Raw genomic sequence first — 20115 nt, 5'->3', positions numbered from 1 at the left:
TCTTTATCATAGATGTTGAATGAATCTGCCCACGCCTTGCCTATCCCTGCCCACCCACAGGACTCTCCTACCCTGACCAGGGCCCAGGAGCCCATGTCAGCCTTCGGTCTCATCAGCCCCTGGCCCAACAAGGCCAAGAAAGGGCTGGCCTCCAGCTCCCCACAGCCCTACTCTGCCTTGCCATGGGACCTGCTCAGCCTTGAAGACTAAAAAGGAGGAACTTTTATAATAATATTATGCAGATTGATGTGATTAGAGTTATTTCTGCTTCTCAAGATCTCCATTGCTTTTCATATACCTAAGACTAAGCAGAACAGCAGGGCTACTTTTTCTTGAAGACAGCCAGTGCTAAAAGGACTACAATTTGGGTGAACTGGACGAGAAATATTTCTCTGTTACAAACTGGCCTCAGTAGCTTTTTAAATACAAATGATCCTGCTGGTGCAGAGGTGGTGTTTCTGAATTAAGAACAGGAGACACTCTTCTTCTTACACAGGACTGCATTTAAGGGATAAAGGCTTTAAACTTCTCCCTCGGTAATTTCTAGAAGTTTTTTTGTCAGTGGAATGTAGAAGGAGAATACATCAGGCCACACTTTTGCAAGACAATGCCCTCTCCTTAGAGCAGAATAAAGTTAACTTTAAAAATACAAGCTGTTTTCATAATGCATAATGCTCTTGATTAAACATGAGCTGCTCAGAATTTTTGGAGCCCAAGGCAGTCACCAAGCACCAGCTGATAAATGTTGCTTAAATGAAAAGACGTTTTTGTTATGCTCCTGGCTATTAAATAATGATGTGGACAAATATCTGCCAGACCCTGCAGATTTTCAAATAGCTTTTTTTCTTTTTCTTTTTTTTTTTTTTTTTCCTTCAAATGGCAAGATAACAATAGGTCAAATCACTAATTTTTGGCACAGAATCATGTCCCACAAGGATAAAGCTCATTTCCTCAGATCTTGTCCATGACCCTGAAAAATTTCCTCTTTGATTTTGAAAACAGTACCAGAAACAGAAATCCATGAGCTGAAGTACAAAATATGAGGTAGGTGTAGAGATCTTGATATAAAACATGACTGATGAGACATTTTGTTTTGTAATAATGCCTAAGGGCCTGTGAAGGAACGGAATCCTGTGGCGCAATGAGCATGTCGTAGTGTCATCATAGATGCTCAAAGATTTTGCAGACAGGAAAAGAGTGTGCAGTACAAAGCTCAATATAATTGCTTTTCCACATCTTGAAGTACAGCCTATGAAATGCCTCAGGTAAGGCAAAAAGGGAATAACTTAGCTCACTTTGGTGGAGGCTCTAGAATTATAATTATACTACAAATGCCACGTCACGACACAGAATGTTCTGTAGGCAAGCTCTCTCACATATCCAGTTGCTGAAACTGGGAAAACACTTCTTGATGAGTAAGTTAAATTCTTCAGCGGTTTTAACTTCCACTATTAATCATAATGTTAATGATAATGAAGTTCATGCTAATAGCAGCATCCTATAATTTAGAGATCTAAATATAGCAATTTTCCTGAGGCTCTGACACTGTGAGGTGTTAGTCTTTCCTGACTGGTGTACTGAATGGGACTTTCTGCTGGGAGCAGTATGAATCATGGATATAATGTATGCAAATTCTTTAGTGTAAAATCTTCCCGTGGCTTACAGTCTTGCTGCTTAGACTCATAGTCCACATTTGATATGGGTATAACAAAGTTATGCAATGTGCTTTATGGTGCCCTACCAAAAAGAGTAGTTACATGTTATAAGGGAAAGGTAGAAGTTACATGTTCCCCCATGTAATACAATAGTGATGAGAATGAAAAACAAATGCAATTGCTAAAGCACTACTGTTTTAAATTTCTTAGTCATTAGCTTTTCTCAATAACAAGCAATAAACATCTTTTAATAGGAAAAGCATAACAAGGGGATCTTCAGTGTGCAGGATTGTGTTGAAAACAAAGCTCTGGCCACCAGCTCTTGAACTGCATGGGCTCTTTCTCCTTTATTCCAAGTGGAGGAGAATTTCTCCATCATTTTATGTATTTTTTTTTCTCAATAATCTGACCCATCTCCACAGACTATTTATGGTAGCAATAACAGCAGACACTAGCAGCTTTGCCTGCACGCTCTCTGCATAACAAATGAAGTCTGGGTCTCCTGCTGGCAAGCTTCAACACTGTACCCCAGGGCAGTTTGTTCAGGGAAGTCTAGAGCTAGTTGAGATACCAAATCACAGCTCACATATCCTGGTCAACTAGTGGTATCTTAGTACTCACTACATAAAGCATTAGGACAGAAAACAGGGAAGCGCATGTTGCTCTGATGAACATATTGATAAAATCTAGGATACAGTTCTTTATTTACTGAGGAAGGATGGAGAACGAATCCAAAGAATACGTTTATTACTGTATGTATATACAAGACTGCAACCCAGTATCCCAGCTGCTCTACAAAACTCCCAAGATATGTGGGGGATTGCCATATTTACAGGAGAAGAATCCTACCTACAGGATCTGTACATTATTCTGTTGCATAGGTAGATTAATATTTTCTTTATGTTATATATACTGTATGTGAATTTACATGGAATATTTTTACCTCATACAACCAATTTGCTAGTACAGACTGGAAAAAAAAATCCGTCTCAAGAACGGTGCTATCTTTTCTACTATTACTTTTTGCATATTTACCTACTTTCCATTTTGACCTTTACCTTAATCTTAATTTTAACTCACCCAGTACATCAAATAATATAAAAACATATCTACTTTATTTCTTATCTATTTGATATAGTTCTCTATATAAAATAATTCATATTTTAACTTTCCTGGCTGTGTACAATGCGCAGGTATACCTTTAGTTCCCTGAGAGTAAGATAAATTTGACCGTGAAGTTCAAAAGCATTTTTACTTCTGAAAAGGGATGGACCAAGTGAAAAGTTATAATGTTATTATACTGTGATCAGAAACAAACTCGAAAGCTGTATTTTTGATAATGGATCTGACCGAAAGAATTATGAACTACCAAAAATCCTAAATTACAACTGAATTTTGAATTTTGAGCCAATTTCTGGAAATTTCTATTTCTCTTAATTAGAAGTAAATTATTAATTACCCTTTATTTTGAAAAGGTCTTTTTAGAGACAGAAAGTACGAGTGGCATGAAATGGTTTTCTTTTTCTTTTCTTTCTTACACATCTACCAGATGTTACAGCAAACAGTTTAGGTGGAATTGTATTGTACAAAACCTTTTTTATCATAATCACTATGATCCTAATAAAATATAATGCTTCCTTCTGAGTATATATGTATTCTGAGGAATGTTAAGTTTGCAGGATATGAGTGTGCTACATCAATCATAACCCCAATACAAATACAAGAACTCAATTTGGTCTAAATTGTCTACTCTAATAACACAACCAGTGGCATTTTATCTGAGCTACATCAGGAATACCTGTTCTTTATGATTGAATAACAAACTCTTTTATTCTCTTCTTTTGTCAGTGATGGGCTGAAGTACTTGATAAATAGAATGGAAAGTAGTCTCTGAAGTACTTCTGTGATGCGTTTTGACAGATATAGCTGTGGAATAACATCAAGATCTAGTGAAGAGTCTATAAATCCTGCCGGTTTCCAGCTTTGTATGAAAATCCGTCTGTTCATAGATGAGGGCTAGCACACCTTCAGAAAGAGAGAGGCAGAGAGGCTTTGTATGTAGGCACAGAACGTGTGGGAAGCAAGCTCCTGAGAGAATGTGTTCTGGAGAAATAAGGCAAGATGCAGGAGGTAGGAGGCTTGGGATAAAGAAACAGCTGACTACCTAATTCAGAAATGAATCTAGAAGTACAAATATTCAGCTTGAAGTCAGATTCCAACTGCAGCTTCGTAAATTTAAATTCACCATATACATTGCTCTGGTTTATGAGAATCCCTGTCACAGTCCTCTGAGCAGCTGTAGGATCTAAATGGATCAAAAGAAGCCCAACTATGTAAAAACAAGAACTCTGTATTAAGAATACACACTTCTACTCAGAGACCTAAAGCATTTTTGAACATCACCCTCAACTTTTCTAATGCTACTTTATTTTTTAAAATTTTTAAAATTATTATTTAATTTACTTCAGATAGTAGCAATAATAGGAAAATGAGGTAGAGAAAAGGTGATAATCATGTGCATTTTAAACTAGTACTGAAGTCCGATTATACCACCTTATGCAGAAGTGAGAACTGTAAGCAACTTGCTGCAAAATATCTATGGATCTATGCCATCTCTATTAATGTAATAACTTGTTTTGAGCAAATAGGTTTTTATTTCTTGCATAGAAACAAGTAACAATTATTATAATGCATTTGCTTCTGTAACTGATTTTTCAATATGCTTCCATACCACAGCCATCCGACTGCTCTGCAGATGCCGTTAGCCAATGATGGTAAGAAGCAATAATCAATCTTTTCTATTTCAAGTCACGTGGGTGATTCAGAAATGGTCCTGACCATCTTTGGTCCAATAAAGAGTCAGAAAATTACAGGTTTCTTTCGGTTTGCTTCATAAAGACCTGCAGGAGCAAAAAAAAAGTTCAATGTCCAAAGTTGCTACGAAAAAGACACCACCATGGACTATCTAATTAAAACAGGAAAGATCTGTTAATTAGGAGAGAGGAATTCTTTTAATATTGTTCTCTGAAACCATTCTGGGGAAACATCTTCAGCAGAGAGGATTTTGCTCCTTCTAAAATACGAAAAGCAGATTGGGAATACGGTTCATACATTTGTTAATACATCTGCTTGGAAAAGGTATAGTCTTCATTTTCTAAGATTTTCTTCTTGGAGAAAGCACTCTGGTATCAATGCACAAGCCCTGTGTTCACTGAAATACACAGGAAGCCTGTCTGAATGAGTATGAAAACGACTGCAAAGATGACACCTTACACCTACAGAGTTTCCTTGAGTGCCATCACTTCTAGAAGTGAGCTAACAATTTACAGCCCTATGAAGCAGGGATAAGTCCTGTAAAGGTATATAAGGAATTGGTTGAAAGGCCACAGACAAAAGGTGGTGATCAATGGCTCTATGTCCAGGCAGTGTCTACCAGGTGTCTGTCTTGGGACCGGTGCTCTTTGACATCTTTATCAATGACATCGATGATGGAATTGAGTGCACCCTCAGCAAGTTTGCTGACACCAAGCTGAGTGGTGTGGTTGACACGGTTGAAGGACGGGATGCCATTCAGAGGGACCTTGAGAGGCTAGGAAGGTGGGCCCGGGTGAACCTGATGAGGTTCAACACGGCAAAGTGCAGAGTTTTGCACTTGGGCCGGAGGAATCCCAGGCATCCCTACAGACTGTGAGGAGCAGTCCTTGAGAGCAGCCCTGCAGAGAATGACCTGGGGTCCTGATGGATGAAAAACTTAACATGAGCCAGCAGTGTGCCCTTGCGGCTCGGAAGGCAAATGGTATCCTGGGCTCCATCAGAAGAGGGGTGGCCAGCAGGGACAGAGAGGTGATTGTTCCCCTCTACTCTGCTCTTGTGAGGCCCCATCTGGAGTACTGCGTCCAGGTCTGGAGCCCCCAGTACAAGAAAGACAGGGAACTGCTGGAGAGGGTCCAGAGGAGGGCCAGAAAGATGATCAGAGGGCTGGAGCACCTCCCTTATGAAGACAGGCTGAGGGAGCTGGGCTTGTTCAGCCTGGAGAAAAGAAGGCTGCGGGGTGACCTCATTGCAGCCTTTCAGTACCTAAAGGGAGCCTACAAACAGGTCAGCTCTTTGAAAGGGTAGATAATGGCAAGACTTGGGGAAATGGTTTTAAGTTGAAGGAGGGAAGATTTAGGTTGGATATCAGTGGGAAGTTCTTCACCAAGAGAGCAGTGGGGTGCTGGAACAGGCTGCCCAGAGAGGTTATGGATGCTCCATCCCTAGAGGTGTTCAAGGCCAGGTTGGATGGGGCCCTGGGCAGCCTGGTCTAGTATTAAATGTGGAGGTTAGCGGCCCTGCCTGTAGCAGAGGAGGTGGAATATGATGATCCTTGAGGTCCCTTCCAGCCTGAGCCATTCTATGATTCTGATTCTATGAATGCAAAAGGCAAGCTTGAGAAGACAGTGTCTTTCAGCAGATTTGCAGTGCACTGGGAATGCGTCCCAGCATTCACAGCTGTTGGAAGGGGGTATTAGGCTTCAATCAGAAACTTAACATCTGCTTCCTCCAAAGATCAAAAGCCAAATCCCTCAGCCCTGCCTCCCCTTTGGTTCACACAACATTGACTTTTTTTTTAAGGCAGACAAAATGGAAGTTCAATGCAATGAGCTTTGGAACGAAGCAGTGCTTCCTGCTGAGTAGAGCAAATTCAGGGAGCAGCAGTCCTACCATCCGTTAAGCCCAGGGGGTCTTCTATCCAGCAAATGATTTGTGACTTGAATATTACTGCTATTAGAATTCCTAGCAATAAAAAGAACCTCCCTCTACCTCCAATTCCACAGTGTTAAATCACTTTTTGTCTTATGACAATTTATCCTGAGGTGTTACATTTCTGAAATCATTAATGCATTACGTGACGAAGCAGTGGAGCCACTGTTGCTGTGACAGTCTACAGATGCATGGCACAGCGTTTGTGGGAAGATAGGATATCTTTTACTAGATCAACCAGAATAGTGTGAAAAAAGGATAAGCTATTGAGTGCAAAAATCTTTTTTTTTTTTTTTCCTGATGGCTTTATATGACCTTCTTTTCAGCATTTAGAAGCTTCTGTAATTGAAAAGTATTTGACTAAGGATGGTCACTGTTTCTTGATATTTGATATTATCTTGCCCAGTGATCATATGATAGTAATTTCTACAGTTCATTTAGCTATACATTATGTTATAATGACAATGATAAGAACAATCTTTTAATGAAACACTAAAATCAAATGGAATTTTCTAATTTATCTGTTTTTTCCAAAACCTAGTCCAGCTTTCCAATGTTCTTACTATTGAAAAAGATTTTTTTCAATCTGTCATTAATTTCTTATCTCATACTGCAGCTTATGATTGAAGGATCATGAAGAGAATAAAAGAACAGAGCCAGGAAGATTACCTTTCTTGGAACAGGGATCAATTTTTCGTTTGGGTCAGCTGTTACAAAGAATGATATCATGTTTGTCTCACTTAGCAACATAATACAAATAATAAATATTGTTCCACCGAGTACAAAAATTTTGTAGACAGAGAGCTTTTAATAACCAAGTTCACATCGTGCAATCTTAGAAATGTTCCAGTAAATGGTGTTTACATCATGAAAAGTGCACATTAAGTACAGTACAGTTTACCATTCTGTACTCTCTGCATTTACTGGAACACCATTACAGAAGAAATTTGAAGAGACTGCAATTACTTTGCATGAAAAAGATTTATATCAACAGCCAATGTAAAAGGATATTTTGTAATAAAATAAAGTATCAGAAAGGGGCCTAGACTTCCTTAAATGTTTTGCTCTGCTACAGTGTAATTCTAGGTTGAATCTATAAATGTAACTATATAAAACCTTCCATTTTGATTGGCCTTTGAATTGCTATCATAGACATGATCACATAATTTTTTTTCACTAGTGGGAAAAGAACATATATACAAACATACACATTTTGTGAAGATTGAGAGAAAAATAATAAAAGTCAATTTCTGAGTCTCCTCACTATGCCAGCACCGTTTCTCTAGTAATGGTTCTGTCAGTCACACACGTGTTAACGACACCCTGACAATGAAGACATGGTGTCCAAATCTGCTTCCTTTGGATATCAGGAACGTTTTGTTGTGTCTTCAAGTGCATTCATGTCTTCCATCTTGAAAATGCTATGTGCATCCTGAGTGCGCTGTTTTTATATAAACTTGTTTCTAGAAATTATCTGCAGAGAAATTAATTTAATTGTAAAAATCTAGTAATTTCTGCAATGGTAGGGTCAATGTTCTAATTATGCCCTTGTCTATTGCATAGTGACTCTGTAATTGTTTCACCAAATATAGCAGTATCACTTGAAATATTTGATTTGAGAGAATTAAATCAATCTGTTTTCATTTCTACTTCTCAGCTTGGCAATTCATTGAGTAAAATTTTTTTAAAAATGAACATTTTCATTTTAAATGGAAAAGGTTATAAAAGGTTAAAAACAGTTAACTTGGGTTCTTTTGATTTTGTGAAATCCATATTTTTGCATGGAAAATATTCTATCTGAAATTTCCTAATTAGCTCCTGTGGTAGATGTAGTGCATAAAAACTGCATTGCAATTTGTACTCCTTTTCTCAGAAAATACTGCATGGCATGAATAGTTTACAGTTCCTAGTATGTTGAAGTAAAGCAGATCACTTAATCATAATCCCATTTCCCTCAGAAAATTACCTGAAAGCTTACAATTTTTATTTTTTTTTTTTTTCCTGTCTTGATTCATTAGCACAACCTCTGTCTTGTATTCAATGGTTAAAACTCTTCCCAGTGTCTTGGCTTTTCTGATCCTGGTTTTCAAAGCTTGTTTATCTATTTTCACTAACCTTGTTAACCAGTGATCACAGGCTGCCTTTGCTGTGAGTTTTCTCTGTTTCCCTGCTAAATGAGTTTATCCTTAGACAGCACTTCACCAGTGCTCATTGCCACTTTGTCTGAAATTTGAAAATGCTCATTCACGCACTAAAAAGATATCCAGGAATCTAAAATTTTGAATGAATGCTTCTAAGGTGGATTAAAATGAGCACTATGGTGACTACACTGGCTACATAAAAGAAAGTGAGAATTAATTCTTCACTGCTGGTGAATGTGTTGATTTAAATAAATGTTTGCTAGCTTTCCTTGGGCACAGCTGATTGCTTATTCATCATCTCTTTGGATTCATTTGGCCACCACAGTAATTATTATCAGTTCTCATAAATCCCACTGACTTTGTAACAATATAGTAGTGCCATTTACTGTGGACTTTGCAATGATAAGCAATAAACACAGTGGTTTTACCCCACAATTGAGTTGTTTCTACTCCACTGCAGACAGTCTGAGCCATAAAAGCAATTTTGCACCCAAAATGCCCATATCACCTAACTTGTGCAGAGAGCCACAGCTGCAGCATGGACGTCATCTCCGTGCCTCTGGCTGATTTCGAAATTGCCATATTCCCGTAACAGCAGACTGAAATGTTGATCTATTTTATACTGGATGCTATAAAGTCCAGTAGGTTGAGAAATAATAACTTTGTATTGATTTGCTATTCCTTTTAAAAGGCTATACCAAAAGTATTAGCGTTATGCCACCCTGAACTTAATGGCATACTAATTTTTATAGCCTGTTTCTGTCCCAATCGTAAAGAACAAGACCACAGAAAGAGCAAGACCATTTGTTCTATACTACAGAAGAGTCTGTCATTAATATTTTGACTGAGGCTGTGGAGAATAGCACAAATCAGATTATACAAACAGCAAGGATGTCATTTGTTAAAAAGGTGATTTTGTATAACCAGACACAGAGGGCCAATCCTGTTAGGAAGAAAAAAGAATTAGCAAGAATTGGCTGGGGGTGAATGCTTGGCAGCATTTATAAATAAACCAATGCTTAAAATATTATTTATTTTGCCCTATTTATCAGTTTGTGAAGCCTCCCATTTTAATTTATAATAACATTCTTCCTCAGTCATAACCCTTCCGCCTCTTTTCATTAGATTGAAATTCAGTATTGTATACCCTGCTCTTCCACGGAAGAGCAGAAATTTATTTTCCTGCTCAACATCTGACTATAATATGCATTCTTGTCAAGATTCCCCCATGACTGTTAGTAATGTAATAATTTAAGGGACAACTCCCCAGCTATCTTGGTGGGTCATCCAAGGATGTGCTCATGAATAGCATACCACGTCTTGATTTTACTTTCTGACAGAGTAGAATGTTGAAATCAATTTCAAAAACAAAAATGCCATCCAGTTTGATTCATCAAGTGGAATAAAGACCTCTTGCTGAGAAAGCCATTTGAGCACGGGTTAACTGTGACCTGTGCTCCTCTACAGTCCTTGGAACATCTGGCCATATGGGCTGTAAGCAGATTAATCCAGTGCTTTGCACTCTCCTCCTTTAAACGGCTTAAAGGTTGCTGTTTAAATAGCATGGCATGCAATTTTTTAAAAAAAGATCAGCAAATATCTAAAATAACTGCGAACAAATGAATAACCCCTCTCCATAAGAAATTTTCAGAGGCCCTCAAGAAGAAGCTTGATTTTGTTGTGTTTTTCTATTTTAACTTGCTGTATCTAAATTTAATCTTTCCCAAAGTTGTCAAAGGCTATCTAGCTTACATGATTGAACCAGACATAAAACTTCCACTATTCCTGCTTCAGACAATTGTAACAGACAGTTTTAAAGACTGGCTAGCCAGGGAGCTGTGGGTAAGAGGGACCTGTAGTAACACCAGCTTGTCTGGATGAAGGCTTTCTGCCTAGATGAAGCATCCCTCCCAGGGTGCTGATAGCAGTGTACTTGTAACTTCAGCTGTAGCTCTGAAAAGCTGCAAAGCGTGCCCTCACGGCGCTGACCACCCAGCTGGTGAGTGCTGCTGCCCAGAGCTATGTGAGCAACTCACTTGACATGTCCTCTGTGGAGCAGGGAGGTTGGGCTCTGGCCACCATCCTCACACTTGCTGATGCTTCTGGCTGCAGAGCAATCACAACAGGAGCATTCTGATATGCTTCAGGTCATCTGAAGGACGCTAACGTAGAGATTTTTTGAAACTACATTCTTCCCAACAGCACTAGAAATACTGCAGATGTAGTTTTATTCTGCTTTCTAAAAAAAATTGTGGGTTTTATTCCCCTTTTTCCACTGAAAATGGCAAGCTTTTCACAGACTATTTTTTTATTTTCTTTTTTTTTTTTTTAAATTAGGAAAAGAAAAAAACATTCTATTTCATTCAAATTCTAAGATTTTCTATAGAAATAATTATTTTAAACATGAATTGTGGTTGGGGCAAGTTCTAGCAAGCCAGTAGTAGAAAACTTTAACCTCCATCCCTATTTTTAAGATATTATTTGGTAAAAGCAGAATCTGAAGCCCCCACCACCAAACCTTTGACTTGTTTGACACTGTACTTTCAGGCTGTGCATTGCCTCTGAATGCATGTTTTGCTGCTGATTCCTTCCAAGCACTTCTTCTCTCAGCTGTTATGCCCCATAGTCACTGCACAAGTTATTCAGCCTTGGATGACTATGCTTTATGTACATGGCAGAATGAATTCTGACCTGAACAGCGTGGTTTTGAAGAAGCTGTCTTCTTCACAGGGGTTAGTGATAATTTCTGCTCTGCGGACAAGGTGAAGTCTTACTATCTTCATTTTGCATATCTGCTGATTTTAAGGTTGTACATCAAGATTACTTCAAGGCCTAGATCCTCTCAGTCACCAACAAGAGTGTGTTCAGGAGAGTCTCTCATAACTTTTCTGAGAGGACACCTCATATAAGGGAAACATATATATAAGCAGGAAACTACTGCTACACTTTGAAACAATACTGTAAACCGGCTTGTAAAGATAGAAATCTTATTAACATGCAGCACAGCACATAGCCTATCACTCTGTATTCCTAGTTAATGGAGAAATTATTAGCAGACAGCACTACAGTAAGAAAAGTAATGATATTTTGATTTAGTTGTTGAACTGGGTCTATTAAAGAAAACTCTGTCAATGAGCTGACAATCCCTGCTCCTCATCCTGCTGTACATCTTCTGGGAGGGGGACGTGAATGAGAGCTGAGTACCAAAGTGTCCACCTAAAGCAGATTACAGAAGCTACCACAACTAAGTCACTGTTCAGGGACTGCTTAAGTTGTCTGCATTGGGTACCCTAAATTACCAGTCTGAAGCAGAAAACTGGTAGCAATTCACAAACTTTCGGCCTGATCTTGCCATTAGCAAGACTCCATCAGCAAAGTCAGATCAAATGAGTGTGTGATGTACAATCACTGTTGATAATTAATAGTGGGCTCTGTGAAATACTGGAATGGCAAGCAATTATCTCTTTCGAACAAAAAATGCGCAGCACTGACATATGAGTTTTCTCTTCCCATATAATTTTGTCATAATTACTCCAAATGCATGGTGGAAAATCATTTTTTGTCCTTCAGGAGTTTCTGATTTTACATTTTCTCCATCCCATCGGGATTGAAAATAAGATCTCTTTAGAGAAAATTCAAATCTCAAGATAACATAAGAGGTTAGAATTATCCTCTACAGTGGAAGATCATCCTGACTGAACCTCCTTCAGCTCCTAGTTTCTGCCAGACATTTCCATTTTAGCAGCTCAGTTGGGATTCTTGACTACTAGATTACAGACTCACTATCTCTTGCTGTGCCCTAGTAACTACTTAATTATTTAAACATGGAATAGCTCCAGCAGATGCTACTGCAAGAAACATACTTCATAACGGAGCTGTCTGAGCATTCCTGTGGGACACTAGAAACAAAGGGTCAAGTCCTTGTACCACAGAATTTTAAAATCTTAATACAAAGAATTACATTTATGCCGTGAGAACACCAACTCACTGGTTCAGGATATATTCAGGAACATTAGTTCAAATGCTTGCTCTGGGCTATATCCTGTCCTAGCATGGAATTAACACTATTTTGTGTTACTGCAAAAACAGTTCATCTGTGCAATTTCAGCAGAAATGGGCTCTTACATCTTGTATAAATGCACCCTTATAAGAAACAGATTTCTTAACTAATTACTGCAAAAGTATAATTGGTAGTGTTGCAGACAGTCTGATAACTCTGGAGGTATTTAAAACAGCTACTTTGTGGATGTAGATAAGTTTTTTTTTTGAAATGATACAGTAATAAGGAAAAAGTGCAGGTCTCTGTGCAACATTCAGGCGCTGTTGTCCATCAGTGCAGCCACTGCCTTGGCACAACTGGGCTGCATCATGCCTGGGGGCCCTGAAGTCTGTACAGGGGACAGAAAGCACAGGATTGTCCTGTAAGAAAAGCAGTCATTCACAACCATTGCCTTCCATTGTCTTAATTCTGAAACTCAGTGATCATTATTTTGTGGTAGGAATAATTCTCTGACTTCTGCTAAGATAATCTTTCTTCAAAGTGATATCCATCAATAATTTATACAAACACTTAAATTATTTGCACTGTATGTCTATTTTATGTCTGTGCCCACTGATGTCTCTTACAAACCAGACAAATAAAACTTAACACACTTTTCAGATCCATCCCCAGTGGCCTGCCTCTTGACAGCAAAGAAAAACATATAGGTGACAGCCAAGTGCAGCCAACTCAGGTACTCCCAAATCATATTTACCCTCCATGACTGCCTTTTATTTTCAGATTCATCTATAATGAATTCTTTTCAGTAGATTCAGTTACTGTATCTTTGTGTACAGCAACATAATCCACACGGTTTAAAAACATGGTTCACCTTCAAATGCCTGTTCCTTACCATTAGCATAATTAGGATGAAACTTCGCCTGTGAGATCTACAGATGGAGTTCCCAGTATCAGGGAGAGGAGGCTAAAAGCAAGAGAACTGCATGGAAAAATGAAACATACCACCATATCTATCTAGTGAACGGTCCTGGGTTTCATGGGGTTCTCAGTGTCCACTCTCTGTGTTACACGTGAAGAACTAAATGTGATCCTTGCTGGATGCCGTCCCCATGCCAGATGCCCCCAGACAGTGTGAGAGTTGGGCCAGCTCCGAAAGGCCACCTTGCAGTGACTGCTGCCACCAAAGATGGTCAGGAAAGCACCTGGTGTGCTCCTTATGACTCTCAAAAGTATCACTGTAATGTGTTGGGGTGTTGCAAGAAAACAGAAAAAGATATTGACAAGAGACAGATTTTTGACAAAAGACAGATTTTTGACAAGAAGCAGATTATATGACTTTTGTACTCTGTAAAATAAGTCTCTCACCCCCCACCAGTGACTTATCTTCTATGGGATTGTATTTGCAGCTGTGGATTTCCCTCACTTGTTCCCGAAGTGAATCTCCAAAGCAAGACTTTAGTTCTGAGACATATGGAAATCAAATGAATCAAGATTGATGTAAGCTGCTGTCCTCTGGATAACCTGTCATGTGTGGAAACTTAATCCCCAGATTTTGGAGTACATCCAGTCTATAGAAACACGTGTACAGTGAGGAGCATATTGGGAAGCAGGCTGAGCCATGAGAGGCAGCAGGTGTTGCAGCTGCTCAGCAATATCCTCAAAGAGGACCCAGCTGAGCATGTCCCCCAAATCTGCAGATTGCATCCCACTCAGGTGCTACTTCTCTGGTTCTAATTGCAATGAAGAATATGCTGTGAGGTTAGGAATGGCCATAGCCTATTGAACTGGCTTTAAGTAGCAATGAAGTTCAACCTTCAGGTCTCATCTCTTGACACTGAGGGGTAGAGATGGCAGAATAATACTGAAGCCCATGTGCTGCTGTTTATTTCTACCTGAAGTGCTGTATTTTCTATCGAGAGAAAAAGAGCAATCTTCATGTAATTCCCTTCCATTTCTAGAAAAAAATCCAGTGTGAAAAGTGAGCATCATTTGAAAAGTATTCAGTGACAACATCTTATAGTAAAGTTTAGAAGACATCCTTTCTTGACAGAAAGTTTGTATTTTATAAAATAGTGGTTACCCCTGTTCTATTTGTGCATGCATACATGCCTGTATCCCATCCTGATTGGAGTTGATGGCGCTGCCTCACTCTTTTTCAACCTCTGATTCTGTCAGAATGATCCAAAATATTGTAGTGACCAAGATTAACCAAAGAAATTCTTTGTAAAATGGCAGTACACGAGTCGTCTGAATCAATGCCGTGCTGTGTGCTGGCTGGGAAGCAGAGAAGAACCAGCACTCCCCTCTTGAGATGTGCAGCGGCACCAGGAAAGCTCTGCCCACCAGCTGAGACTCCCAGCATTAAGAGTGAGGTCTCTCTCGGTCCGTGGGCCAGCCAACAGACATGGGAGGCAGGTGGCAAATGCAACGTGAGCCAGAGCTGAATCCAAGGCACTGAGGGATGCACTGGCCCAAGGCCCAGAAAAGTAGCAGGAGGCAAGGCTTGGTGGTCTTGTTTCCAGGAGGAGCCAGAAACAGGTGGGCCGTGGGAAGCATGGGGAATGTGGGCTCAGCAACAAGAGGAGAGTATGGCTACTGCTGAGAGACAGTGAGCAGACAATACCAATTGAGAGGACCCTGTCTTCTGCCAAAAGAGCAGAGCACACATTTTAGCAGGCATCTTAGCTGAAGAATTGGGCTGCTGACCCCTTAGCTTGAGTACAACCTGACAGAGTCCAGCCCAGAGTGCGTGCTGCATTAGGTGATGAGGGTTTTCACAACGGGCAATTTCTGCAGGATTTTAGGAACATGAGGAGGAAACTGGAAGGAAGCCAAGGGCAGCGTACAAGTGGTGGCAGCATCCTGCAAACAGGCAGGGCTGGCTGGAGGTGGGCAGCAGGCCTTCAGGCTAGCCCATGCCATGGCCACCACCTGCTTTGGCCCTCCTCACTTCACAGTGTGGTCAGTGCCTCTCGTACTCCTACAGGCTCCTACACGAGGTCATGCTACAGCCAGCATTCAAAAAACGCACTGGTGTGCCTCTTAATATCTAAAAAAGGCTCTGGGCTCCTTTAAACCCTCATTGCTGGTCTCACAAATGATTCTCTCTCGCAGGTTTCCTCTAAAGTTCATTATAGAAATCCTGCACAAAACAGTATGCTTGAAATGGTCATTAGGTAGCATATTGATGTAGTTGAAAATGGCTGAATTATATAAGCTTTAGTATAAGATTTTTCATATTTCATGGAAATATAAGTACAAAACAGCACATTTGTTATTCATGACATGAATCTCCATAAAACTCCAGTTTTGTAAAATGTAATGTCAGGAAAAAATCTGATTAAATGGCACGGTCCTCCCTCAGGGAAAACCTACTTCAATTAGAAGAAATTGTGTTAAAGTCTGCATTTCCTGCTCCATTTCATCTTACTTATCATTTCAATAACTTTCTTTATGGTAGGCTGACAAAATGCAAAACTAAGTGAGTGGCAGGTGAACATTAAAAAATACATGCATTTATTACACTTACCCCTTTAGATTCACTGCTATTGAGTTTTCTATTTCCAAAGCTTAAGTACTTTCTTTGGGCTTAGTTTTGTCAGCTTGACATTTTTAATAATCTAAATACATAGCTATGTCAATCTCTAGTATAAATTGAGCTAGCTGCTGTAACTGGGAACAATACATTTTGTCATGAAGAGACCTTGAAATGGGATAGTTGAGGCTATTTTGAACCTACATTTAAAGTTTCTCAAATATTATATGAGGGATCTGGCTCTTGATTAATTAAGATCTTTGGCATCTATTTGCATTAGTAGTCCTTTAACTTAAATTTAGGAAGACTGTTTCTGTATTTTAAGTAATTAGATGATTAATAAGAAGATATCTATTATCAATAATAATAGGTATTTTGTCTTTTCCTACTTCTGATTTGAGTTTGTCTATTAAACAGTTATGAATTTCAGTGATTATATTCTTATTATTCAAATGAATATGGTTGCTTCTGTTTTGTCAGCATAGAACTGACTTAAAAAATGCTAGCTAAATTCATACCTTTGACTACTGATACACACGCCAGAGATATTGAAAATGAAGAATGATATGTAGCTCCTTAAAACACTGATGCTCACTGCATATTTTCTATTGCATTTGCTAACAGCAAGGGAATATGTTGCACTGCATGACAAGTGTGACATCTGCTTCAGATAATGTATTAATGAGCTTGCACATCTGTTCTCATTCAATTCATTGGACTCGCTGCAAAGCTGTGAAGGCTGGTGCAAAGGTAGCTTTCATTGACCACTTCCTACATGCTGAAGGTAGCTAGGGATAGGCACTGGAGCAGCTCAGGGAAATGGTCTTCTGTTGCAGAAAAATACACTATTCAGCCAGGTGCCAGTACAGCAGTCTCCATCAGTCTGTCCTTCCCAATTCCATGGTCATTCATGTTTTTTGGAGATACCATTGGATGCCTTGTACATTTCTGCTGAACCAGTTGTGCAGGGACGGGGCCAAGCATTACCTGTGGCTATGCAAGTAGTACCAGTTTTAAGTGGTACTGAGAATATTCACTTCAGGGCAGTGATTTATTTTAGGAGAAAAATTTCTTGACTTGTTGATATCAGCAGATATTCCCTTTATTCCCTACCTTTCTGAAAACAAAGAAGGATCATCTGAAAATGGACATCTTTATAAAAAAGAAGCATTTTATTAAAACGCCTCTTCTTCCACAGCCAAAATAACTCTAAAAAGAAGTACAAAAAGACAAAAGGGATGTATGTGAAACATGCACTTTTTTTACATCAGTTGTTTGACAAATGCAGGAATTCAATAGGAAAGCAAAAGAAATTTAACATTCCTCCCTTCCGATTTTTCAGAAATTACCTTTCATCAAGTACAGCCAGCATAGTGTTTAGCAGGATATCACAATACAAAGTGTAAAATGTTAATCCTTATGCTTTCAGTAAAATTATTTGCTGATGCACTGAAATGTAATAAGAACTTTGTCATTCTAGAAGCTGAGAACTTGGATGAGACTTGAAACCTGAAGGTCTAGAAAAGGATAATTTCTGAAAGCACACAAATTCAGAGTCGAATTGCACATAACATTTAGAACAGAACAGGGCAGAATGGAAAACAAAACTGATCAATACCTCCCAAATAACAAGAACCTGATGGAGGATGTTATTGTAATGTGTAGAAAAAATGTATTGATAAGTAATGAAAAATAAAAAGAGGAACAGAGGAAATTTAGGACTGGAATAGACCCAAATGGGCATAGATGGTGTATAATGATTTGAAAAGAAATGTAAATATATTTTCTTCTGTTTTCACAAAGCAGCAGAATGAGGTATTCTAAGAGCACAATGAAGTGCTTTACAGAACATTAGGGAAGGACAGCAGATAGTATGTACAGGAAATAAATTATTTCCAAGATGCAACCCTGAAAAACTTTAACCCAGTAGTCCTTGTAGAAATATTTGAGATACAAACCTAACTGTTGCAATTTTAAAGGTAACCGAAGAAAGAGAACTGGAGTACTGAGTAGCAAGTAGTGCAGGAAACGATGTAGTACATGGTTATTTTTCAGTGGAGGAAGAGTTAATTCATATCAGATGAAAAAAAGGACATGGAAAATACACTGTTCAGCTGTGAGAAAGCAGCACACACACAAGGATAATTAGGAAATTATTTGAATCTTTGTAATAGACATTACTGAACAGTGCAACTAAGTTATGAAACATTTTCCTAAGGATGGGTTTGCAGTTCTCTCGGGCTTTTGATCATCAGAGAGATCATCTACTTTGATCAAAACTTTTTTTGGGTTAAAACTTAGTGACCTGCAGTTTGCTTAAAATGCAAATTCTATAGCTGGTCAATACCTCAAGTCCAAATAATGAGCACAGTGTTTATATCTCATTAGCAAATAATTTGGCATGACAGGAATGGACCGATAGATTAAAAGATTCAGTGCTGAGACTTCAACATCTTTTCACAAGTAGTTAGTGGAATTTACTTTGAAGCAGATTTTGCTCCTGAGACTGGGATTCCCCACCTTGTTCTAGCTCAAAGCTGTTAAAAGGCCGGTGGTTGTTTCAGACCCAGAACTGACATGCATTAATGAGCACCTGGTGGAAATCTCCCGCTTTAGCTTCCTTTAAAGAAATTTAAAATCCAGAATTGTATTGCTAATTAAACAAGAACATACTAAGAGAGATGTTATGGGGATTTGCTTCAAACCAACATAAACCCTGCTACAAATGTAAGCATTCATCTAAAGTAACAGAATAAGGGCAAGGAGTTCCTCACTGTGCCACGATCCATATCTCAGCTCCACTGAATCTGCATAAAACCTCCCATGTTTTTAAGACGGATAATTCATAATGCAAGCAAAGATCTGCAAGAAAAGAAAAGAGTTACATCACTGTATGTCTCCTCTAAACTTCTCCAGAGGATTAACTCTCCTTTTGGCAGTTAGACAGTTCCAGTTGTCAGCCTGTCAGCTGGTAGGCTGGATAAGCAGTTGTGAAGATGGCATGTGGCATGTCTTGTTCCTAAGGTTAGCTATCTAAAGGGCAGAGTAAAAGTCACAAATTGTTTTGTAAGGCAGGGACCTACAGTACCAGAGTTAAGATGGAGTAAAGTTGGAATGCTTTACTGCCTGAGAAAGAAAAAAAAAACAAAACAGAGGGCATGAAAGAATGAAAAGAAGGGACTTACTCAACCTCTTCTGGGCTAAAATTGTATCTCATATTTAGGAGCTCTTGGCATTAAGTATCCTTAGGTACCCATGGAAACTAGGACTGTGTGAGTCAAAAGCGCACAGCTGAATAAAAATAAACACAACTGCAAATTTTCATTTGAGTTGATGCAGACAATCATTTTTCACTGTGTTTTCTTTGACAATTTGAAAAGAATATTTGAAAACTGTATTAATTTGGGACCATTTACTTTGAAACTAAAGAAAGTAGGGAAATTCTGTACTGCTTTCACAGCAAGATTCAATTGTCTTTCCAACACCAAGGAAGATGTAGCTATGCAACCCAGGCAGACACTATAATACTCAGTAACTCAAGTTCTCCAACAATGAGCAGGGTATTTTCCTGGCATGTGAGAGTCTCCAGCTCAAATTCCTAGATGATTCATGGAGTAACTGGAACTTTATGGTGGTCTAACACCAACACACAGCTCTCTCACTCTCCCTTCTCAGAAGAACTGTAGGAGAAATTATAGGGAAAATACAGCGAAAATCTTGATGCAGTGTTGAGATAAGGACAGGGAGATCACTCAACACTCACCATCATGGGCAAAAGAGATTCATAATAAGGTAGATTAATGTAATTTATTACCTATTACTAACACACTAGAGCAGTGAGAACTAAAAGAAAACTAAAAGCACCTTCCCCCCATCCACTCTTCTCTACCTCACCCCCCAGGCTGCACAGTGGAATGGGGTATGAGTGCTGTAGTCAGCTCATGACACTTTATCTCTACCATCACTCTCTGCTCCTGCTCCACATGGGGTCCCTCCCACAGGATGCCATTCTACAGTCATTAGGTAGATGCACGCAAAATG

General features: G+C 39.0%; 1 protein-coding gene across 2 annotated transcripts in view; it reads right to left on the bottom strand.

Annotated features, from left to right (window-relative positions):
- KCNB2 (potassium voltage-gated channel subfamily B member 2) overlaps positions 1 to 20115 on the bottom strand; it is a 192497-nt gene that overhangs the window by 49228 nt on the left and 123154 nt on the right. The window lies entirely within an intron of this gene.

The sequence above is a fragment of the Phasianus colchicus genome, chromosome 3 (assembly GCF_987193195.1).
Source record: "Phasianus colchicus chromosome 3, bPhaCol1.hap1.1, whole genome shotgun sequence".
In the NCBI taxonomy this organism is placed as follows: Eukaryota; Metazoa; Chordata; class Aves; order Galliformes; family Phasianidae; genus Phasianus; species Phasianus colchicus.
This window is presented reverse-complemented; position numbering and strand designations above follow the sequence as displayed.